The sequence below is a fragment of the Micromys minutus genome (assembly GCF_963924665.1).
Source record: "Micromys minutus genome assembly, chromosome: 9".
Lineage (NCBI taxonomy): Eukaryota > Metazoa > Chordata > Mammalia > Rodentia > Muridae > Micromys > Micromys minutus.
In genome coordinates, this window is record NC_137978.1 from 3,677,201 (window position 1) to 3,687,200 (window position 10,000).

Genomic DNA, 10,000 nt, shown 5'->3' on the forward strand with positions numbered 1-10,000 from the left:
CCTAACCCTAACCCTAACCCTAACCCTAACCCTAACCCTAACCCTAACCCTAACACTAACCGTAACCATAACACTAAACTCTAAACCATAAACCTAATCCACCCTAAACCTTATACCATCCTAAACCATAAACCTTAAACCCTAAACCCTAAATCTAACAATAAACCTAAACCTGACCCTAAATCTAACCCTAACCCTAACCCTAACCCTAAACCTAACCCTGACCCTAACCCTAACACTAATCCTAACACTAACCATAACCCTAACCATAACCCTAACACTAACCTTAACCCTAACCCTAACCCTAACACTAACCCTAACCCTAACCCTAACCGTAACCATAATACTAAACTCTAAACCCTAAACCTAATCCACCCTAAACCTTAAACAATTCTAAACCATAAACTTTAAACTCTAAACCCTAAATCTAATAATAAACCTAAACCTAACCCTTAATCTAACCCTAACCCTAACCCTAACGCTAAACCTAACCCTGACCCTAACCCTAACCCTAATCCTAACACTAACCATAACCCAAACACTAACCCTAACCCTAACCCTAAACCTAACCCTAACCCTAAACCTCACACTATCCCTAATCCTAACACTAAACCCTAAACTTTAAATCTAACCCTAACCCTTACCCTACCCTTAACCCTAACCCTAACCATATCCCTAAACCTAACCCTGACCCTAATCCTAACACTAACCCTATTTCTAATTCTAACCCTAACACTAATCCTAAACTTAAACCTAACCCCCTAATAATAACCCTAACACTAAACCTAACCCTAACCCTAACCCTAACCCTAACACTAACCCTAACCCTAATTCCTAACCCCTAACACTAACCCTAACCCTAACCCCTAACCCTAACCCTAATTCTAACCCAGCCCTAACACTAACCCTAACCCTAACCCTAACCCTAGCCCTAACCCTAACCCTATCCCTAACCCTAACCCTTACCTTAACACTAACACTAACCTTAACCCTAACCCTAACCTTAACCCTCACCCTAACCCTCACCCTAACCCTAAACCTAACCCTAACACTAACCCTAACACCCTAAATCCAAAACCCTAAACCCAGAAAAACCCTAAACACTAATTCCAAAAGCACCCTAAACCCTAAACTCTAAACACTAAACGCTAAAAAACCCTAAACCCTAAACCCTAAACACTAAATCCTAAACAAGCCTAAACCCTAAAACCATTAACACTATACCCTATACAACCCTAAACCCTTAACACTAAACATTATACCCTAAACCCTAAAACACTATACAACCTTAAACCCTAAACCTTAAAATATCCTAAATCATAAATCCTGAACAACCCTACACAAAATCATAAACAACCCTAAAAAACCCTAAACAACTCTAAACACTAAAACCTAAACAACCCTAACCATTAAACAATCTTAAACGCTAAATTCTATACCCTAAACCTAAACCACCCTAAAACTTAAAAAATCCTAAACCCTAAACCTTAAACCATAAACCCTAAATTTTAAACCATAAATCTAAGAATAACCATAACCCTAACCCTAACCCTAAACCTAAACCTAACCCTAACCCCAACACTAACCTTAACCCCATAACCCTAACCCTAACCTTAAGCCTAACATAACCCCATAACCCTAACTCTAACCCTAACTCTAACCCTAACTCTAACCCTAATGCTAACCCTAACCCTAACCCTAACCCTAAACCTAACCCTAACCCCTTAACCTTAATCCCTAAATCCTAAACCCTGAACAACAATAAATCCTAAACCCTGAACAACCCTAAATCATAAACCCTGAATAACCCTAAACACTAACCTCTAAACAACCCTAAACAGCCCTAATCACTAAACCATAAACAACCCTAAACACTAAACCCTAAACAACCCTATACCCTAAACCTTAAACACTAAACCCTAAATAACCCTAAACCCTAAACCATTAACACTATACCCTAAACAACATTAAAAACTAAACCCAAAACAACCCTAAAACCTAACCCTTTAACACTAAACCTTAAACAACCCTAAACCCTAAACACTAAACCCTAAACAACCCTAAACTTTTAACCCTAAACTCTATACCCTAAACAACCCTAAACCTTAAACAATCCTAAACTCTTAACCCTAAACCCTTAACCTTAACCACCCTAAACCTTAAACAATCCTAAACCCTAAACCTTAAACCCTAAACACTAAACCCTAAACCCTAAACCTAACAATAACCATAACCCTAACCCTAACCCCTAACCCTTACCCTAACCCTAATCCTAACCCTAATCCTAACCCTAACCCTAACCCTAACCCTAACCCTAACCCTAACCCTAACCCTAAACCTAATCCTAACCCTAACCTTAACCCTAATCCTAACCCTAACCCTAACCCTAACCCTAACCGTAACCATAACACTAAACTCTAAACCCTAAACCTAATCCACCCTAAACCTTAAACAATCCTAAACCATAAACCTTAGACCCTAAATCCTAAATCTAACAATAAACCTAAACCTAACCCTAAATCTAACCCTAACCCTAACCCTAACCCTAAACCCTCCCTGACTTTAACCCTAACCCTAACCCTAACCCTAACCCTAAACCTAACCCTGACCCTAATCCTAACCCTAACCCTATTTCTAATTCTAACCCTAACACTAATCCTAAACTTAAACCTAACCCCCTAATAATAACCCTAACCCTAACACTAACCCTAACCCCTAACCCTAACCCTATCCCTAACCCTAACCTAACCCTAACCCTAACCCTAACCCTAACCCAAACCCTAACACTAACCTTCTAACTTTTACCATAACCCTAACCCTAAACCTAACCCTAACCCTTACCATAACCATAACCCTAACCCTAACCCCATCCCTAACCCTAACCCTAAAGGTAACCATAACACTAAACTCTAAACCGTAAACCTAATCCACCCTAAACCTTAAACAATCCTAAACCATAAACCTTAAACCCTAAACCGTAAATCTAACAATATACCTAAACCTAACCCTAAATCTAACCCTAACCCTAAACCTAACGTGACCCTAACCCTAACCCTAATCCTAACACTAACCATAACCCTAACCCTAACATTAACCCTAACCTTAACCCTAACCCTAACCCTAACCCTAACCCTAACCCTAACTCTAACCCTAACCCTATCCCTAACCGTAACCATAATACTAAACTCTAAACCCTAAACCTTAAACAATCCTAAACCTTAAACCTTAAACCCTAAACCCTAAATCTAACAATAAACCTAAACCTAACCCTAAATCTAACCCTAACCCTAACCCTAACCCTAAACCTAAACCTGACCCTAACCCTAACACTAATAATAACACTAATCATAACCCAAACACTATGCCTAACCCTAACCCTAAACCTAACCCTAAACCTCACACTATCCCTAATCTTAACACTAAACCCTAAACTTTAAATCTAACCCTAACCCTAACCCTACCCTTAACCCTAACCCTAACCATATCCCTAAACCTAACCCTGACCCTAATCCTAACACTAACCCTATTTCTAATTCTAACCATAACACTAATCCTAAACTAAAACCTAACCCCCTAATAATAACCCTAACACTAAACCTAACCCTAACCCTAACCCTAACCCTAACCCTAACACTATCCCCTAACCCCTAACACTAACACTAACCCTAACCCCTAACCCTAAACCTAACCCTAACCTTAACCCTAACCCTAACCCTAACCCTAACCCTATCCCTAACCCTAACCCTTACCCTAACACTAACACTAACCTTAACCCTAACCCTAACCTTAACCCTCACCCTAACCCTCACCTTAACCCTAAACCTAACCCTAACACTAACCCTAACACCCTAAATCCTAAACCCTAAACCCCGAAAAACCCTAAACACTAATTCCAAAAGCACCTAAACCCTAAACTATAAACACTAAACGCTAAAAAACCCTAAACCCTAAACCCTAAACACTAAACCCTAAACAAGCCTAAACCCTAAAACCATTAACACTATACCCTAAACAACCCTAAACCCTTAACACTAAACATTATACCCTAAACCCTAAAACACTATACAACCTTAAACCCTAAACCTTAAAATATCCTAAATCATAAATCCTGAACAACCCTACACAAAATCATAAACAACCCTAAAAAACCCTAAACAACTCTAAACGCTAAAACCTAAACAACCCTAACCATTAAACAATCTTAAACGCTAAATTCTATACCCTAAACCTAAACCACCCTAAAACTTAAACAATCCTAAACCCTAAACCTTAAACCATAAACCCTAAATTTTAAACCATAAATCTAAGAATAACCATAACCCTAATCCTAACCCTAAACCTAAACCTAACCCTAACCCCAACCCTAACCTTAACCCCATAACCCTAACCCTAACCTTAAGCCTAACATAACCCCATAACCGTAACTCTAACCCTAACTCTAACCCTAATGCTAACCCTAACCCTAACCCTAACCCTAAACCCTTAACCTTAATCCCTAAATCCTAAACCCTGAACAACCATAAATCCTAAACCCTGAACAACCCTAAATCATAAACCCTGAATAACCCTAAAAACTAACCTCTAAACAACCCTAAACAACCCTAATCACTAAACCATAAAAAACCCTAAACACTAAACCCTAAACAACCCTATACCTTAAACCTTAAACACTAAACCCTAAATAACCCTAAACCCTAAACCATTAACACTATACCCTAAACAACACTAAACACTAAACCCAAAACAACCCTAAAAACTAAACCTTAAACACTAAACTTTAAACAACCCTAAACCCTAAACACTAAACCCTAAACAACCCTAAACTTTTAACCCTAAACACTATACCCTAAACAACCCTAAACCTTAAAAAATCCTAAAGTCTAAACCCTAAACCCTTAAACTAAACCACCCTAAATCTTAAACAATCCTAAACCATAAACCTTAAACCCTAAACCCTAAATCTAACAATAAACCTAAACCTAACCCTAAATCTAAACCTAACCCTATCCCTAACCCTAAACCTAACCCTGACCCTAACCCTAACCCTAATCCTAACACTAACCATAACCCTAACCCTAACACTAACCCTAACCTTAACCCTAACCCTAACCCTAACCCTAACCCTAACTCTAACCCTAACCCTAACCCTAACCGTAACCATAATACTAAACTCTAAACCCTAAACCTAATCCACCCTTAAACTTAAACAATCCTAAACCATAAACCTTAAACCCTAAACCCTAAATCTAACAATAAACCTAAACCTAACCCTAAATCTAACCCTAATCCTAACCCTAACCCAAACCCTAAACCTAACCCTGACCCTAACCCTAACCCTAATCCTAACACTAATCATAACCCAAACACTAACCCTAACCCTAACCCTAAACCTAACCCTAAACCTCACACTATCCCTAATCCTAACACTAAACCCTAAACTTTAATTCTAACCGTAACCCTAAACCTACCCTTAACCCTAACCCTAACCATATTTCTAAACCTAACCCTGACCCTAATCCTAACACTAACCCTATTTCTAATTCTAACCCTAACACTAATCCTAAACTAAAACCTAACCCCCTAATAATAACCCTAACACTAAACCTAACCCTAACACTAACCCTAACCCTAACCCTAACCCAAACCCTAACACTAACCCCCTAACTTTTACCCTAACCCTAACCCTATCCCTAAACCTTACCATAACCCTAACCTTAACCCTAACCCCATCCCTAAACCTAACCCTAATTGTAACCATAACACTAAACTCTAAACCCTAAACCTAATCCACCCTAAGCCTTGAACAATCCTAAACCATAAACCTTAAACCCTAAACCCTAAATCTAACAATAAAACTAAACCTAACCCTAAATCTACCCCTAACCCTATCCCTAACCCTAAACCTAACCCTGACCCTAACCCTAACCCTAATCCAACACTAACCATAACCCTAACCCTAACACTAACCCTAACCTTAACCCTAACCCTAACCCTAACCCTAAACCTAACCCTAAATCTAACCCTAACTCTAACCCTAACCGTAACCATAATACTAAACTCTAAACCCTAAACCTAATCCACCCTAAACCTTGAACAATCCTAAACCATAAACCTTAAACCCTAAACCCTAAATCTAACAATAAACCTAAACCTAACCCTAAATCTAACCCTAACCCTAACCCTAACCCTAAACCTAAACCTGATCTAACCCTAACCCTAATCCTAACACTAATCATAACCCAAACACTAACCCTAACCCTAACCCTAAACCTAACCCTAAAACTCACACTATCCCTAATCCTAACACTAAACCCTAAACTTTAAATCTAACCCTAACCCTAACCCTACCCTTAAACCTAACCCAATCCCTAAACCTAACCCTGACCCTAATCCTAACACTAACCCTATTTCTAATTCTAACCCTAACACTGATCCTAAATTAAAACCTAACCCCCTAATAATAACCCTAACACTAAACCTAACCCTAACCCTAACCCTAACCCTAACCCTAACACTAACCCCTAACCCCTAACACTAACACTAAACCTAACCCCTAACCCTAACCCTAACCCTAACCCTAACCTTAACCCTAACCCTAACCCTAACCCTAACCCTATCCCTAACCCTAACCCTTACCCTAACACTAACACTAACCTTAACCCTAACCCTAACCTTAACCCTCACCCTAACCCTCACCTTAACCCTAAACCTAACCCTAACACTAACCCTAACACCCTAAATCCTAAACCCTAAACCCCGAAAAACCCTAAACACTAATTCCAAAAGCACCCTAAACCCTAAACTATAAACACTAAACGCTAAAAAACCCTAAACCCTAAACCCTAAACACTAAATCCTAAACAAGCCTAAACCCTAAAACCATTAACACTATACCCTATACAACCCTAAACCCTTAACACTAAACATTATACCCTAAACCCTAAAACACTATACAACCTTAAACCCTAAACCTTAAAATATCCTAAATCATAAATCCTGAACAACCCTACACAAAATCATAAACAACCCTAAAAAACCCTAAACAACTCTAAACGCTAAAACCTAAACAACCCTAACCATTAAACAATCTTAAACGCTAAATTCTATACCCTAAACCTAAACCACCCTAAAACTTAAACAATCCTAAACCCTAAACCTTAAACCATAAACCCTAAATTTTAAACCATAAATCTAAGAATAACCATAACCCTAACGCTAACCCTAAACCTAAACCTAACCCTAACCCCAACCCTAACCTTAACCCCATAACCCTAACCCTAACCTTAAGCCTAACATAACCCCATAACCCTAACTCTAACCCTAACTCTAACCCTAATGCTAACCCTAACCCTAACCCTAACCCTAAACTCTTAACCTTAATCCCTAAATCCTAAACCCTGAACAACCATAAATCCTAAACCCTGAACAACCCTAAATCATAAACCCTGAATAACCCTAAACACTAACCTCTAAACAACCCTAAACAACCCTAATCACTAAACCATAAAAAACCCTAAACACTAAACCCTAAACAACCCTATACCCTAAACCTTAAACACTGAACCCTAAATAACCCTAAACCCTAAACCATTAACACTATACCCTAAACAACACTAAACACTAAACCCAAAACAACCCTAAAACCTAAACCTTAAACACTAAACCTTAAACAACCCTAAACCCTAAACACTAAACCCTAAACAACCCTAAACTTTTAAGCCTAAACACTATACCCTAAACAACCCTAAACCTTAAACAATCCTAAACTCTAAACCCTAAACCCTTAACCTAAACCACCCTAAATCTTAAACAATCCTAAACCCTAAACCTTAAACCCTAAACACTAAACCCTAAACCCTAAACCTAACAATAACCATAACCCTAACCCTAACCCCTAACCCTTACCCTAACCCTAACCCTAATCCTAACCCTAACCCTAACCCTAACCCTAACCCTAACCCTAACCCTAAACGTAATCCTAACCCTAAACTTAACCCTAATCCTAACCCTAACCCTAACCCTAACCCTAACCGTAACCATAACACTAAACTCTAAACCCTAAACCTAATCCACCCTAAACCTTAAACAATCCTAAACCATAAACCTTAGACCCTAAATCCTAAATCTAACAATAAACCTAAACCTAACCCTAAATCTAACCCTAACCCTAACCCTAACCCTAAACCCTCCATGACTTTAACCCTAACGCTAACCCTAACCCTAACCCTAAACTTAACCCTGACCCTAATCCTAACACTAAACCTATTTCTAATTCTAACCCTAACACTAATCCTAAACTTTAACCTAACCCCCTAATAATAACCCTAACCCTAACACTAACCCTAACCCCTAACCCTAACCCTATCCCTAACCCTAACCTAACCCTAACCCTAACCCTAACCCTAACCCAAACCCTAACACTAACCTTCTAACTTTTACCATAACCCTAACCCTAACCCTAACCCTAAACCTTACCATAACCCTAACCCTAACCCTAACCCCATCCCTAACCCTAACCCTAACCGTAACCATAACACTAAACTCTAAACCCTAAACCTAATCCACCCTAAACCTTAAACAATCCTAAACCATAAACCTTAAACCCTAAACCCTAAATCTAACAATATACCTAAACCTAACCCTAAATCTAACCCTAACCCAATCCCTAACCCTAAACCTAACGTGACCCTAACCCTAACCCTAATCCTAACACTAACCATAACCCTAACCCTAACATTAACCCTAACCTTAACCCTAACCCTAACCCTAACCCTAACCCTAACCCTAACTCTAACCCTAACCCTAACCCTAACCGTAACCATAATACTAAACTCTAAACCCTAAACCTTAAACAATCCTAAACCTTAAACCTTAAACCCTAAACCCTAAATCTAACAATAAACCTAAACCTAACCCTAAATCTAACCCTAACCCTAACCCTAACCCTAAACCTAAACCTGACCCTAACCCTAACACTAATAATAACACTAATCATAACCCAAACACTATCCCTAACCCTAACCCTAAACCTAACCCTAAACCTCACACTATCCCTAATCTTAACACTAAACCCTAAACTTTAAATCTAACCCTAACCCTAACCCTACCCTTAACCCTAACCCTAACCATATCCCTAAACCTAACCCTGACCCTAATCCTAACACTAACCCTATTTCTAATTCTAACCATAACACTAATCCTAAACTAAAACCTAACCCCCTAATAATAACCCTAACACTAAACCTAACCCTAACCCTAACCCTAACCCTAACCCTAACACTAACCCCTAACCCCTAACACTAACACTAACCCTAACCCCTAACCCTAACCCTAACCCTAACCTTAACCCTAACCCTAACCCTAACCCTAACCCTATCCCTAACCCTAACCCTTACCCTAACACTAACACTAACCTTAACCCTAACCCTAACCTTAACCCTCACCCTAACCCTCACCTTAACCCTAAACCTAACCCTAACACTAACCCTAACACCCTAAATCCTAAACCCTAAACCCCGAAAAACCCTAAACACTAATTCCAAAAGCACCTAAACCCTAAACTATAAACACTAAACGCTAAAAAACCCTAAACCCTACACCCTAAACACTAAACCCTAAACAAGCCTAAACCCTAAAACCATTAACACTATACCCTAAACAACCCTAAACCCTTAACACTAAACATTATACCCTAAACCCTAAAACACTATACAACCTTAAACCCTAAACCTTAAAATATCCTAAATCATAAATCCTGAACAACCCTACACAAAATCATAAACAACCCTAAAAAACCCTAAACAACTCTAAACGCTAAAACCTAAACAACCCTAACCATTAAACAATCTTAAACGCTAAATTCTATACCCTAAACCTAAACCACCCTAAAACTTAAACAATCCTAAACCCTAAACCTTAAACCATAAACCCTAAATTTTAAACCATAAATCTAAGAATAACCATAACCCTAATCCTAACCCTAAACCTAAACCTAACCCTA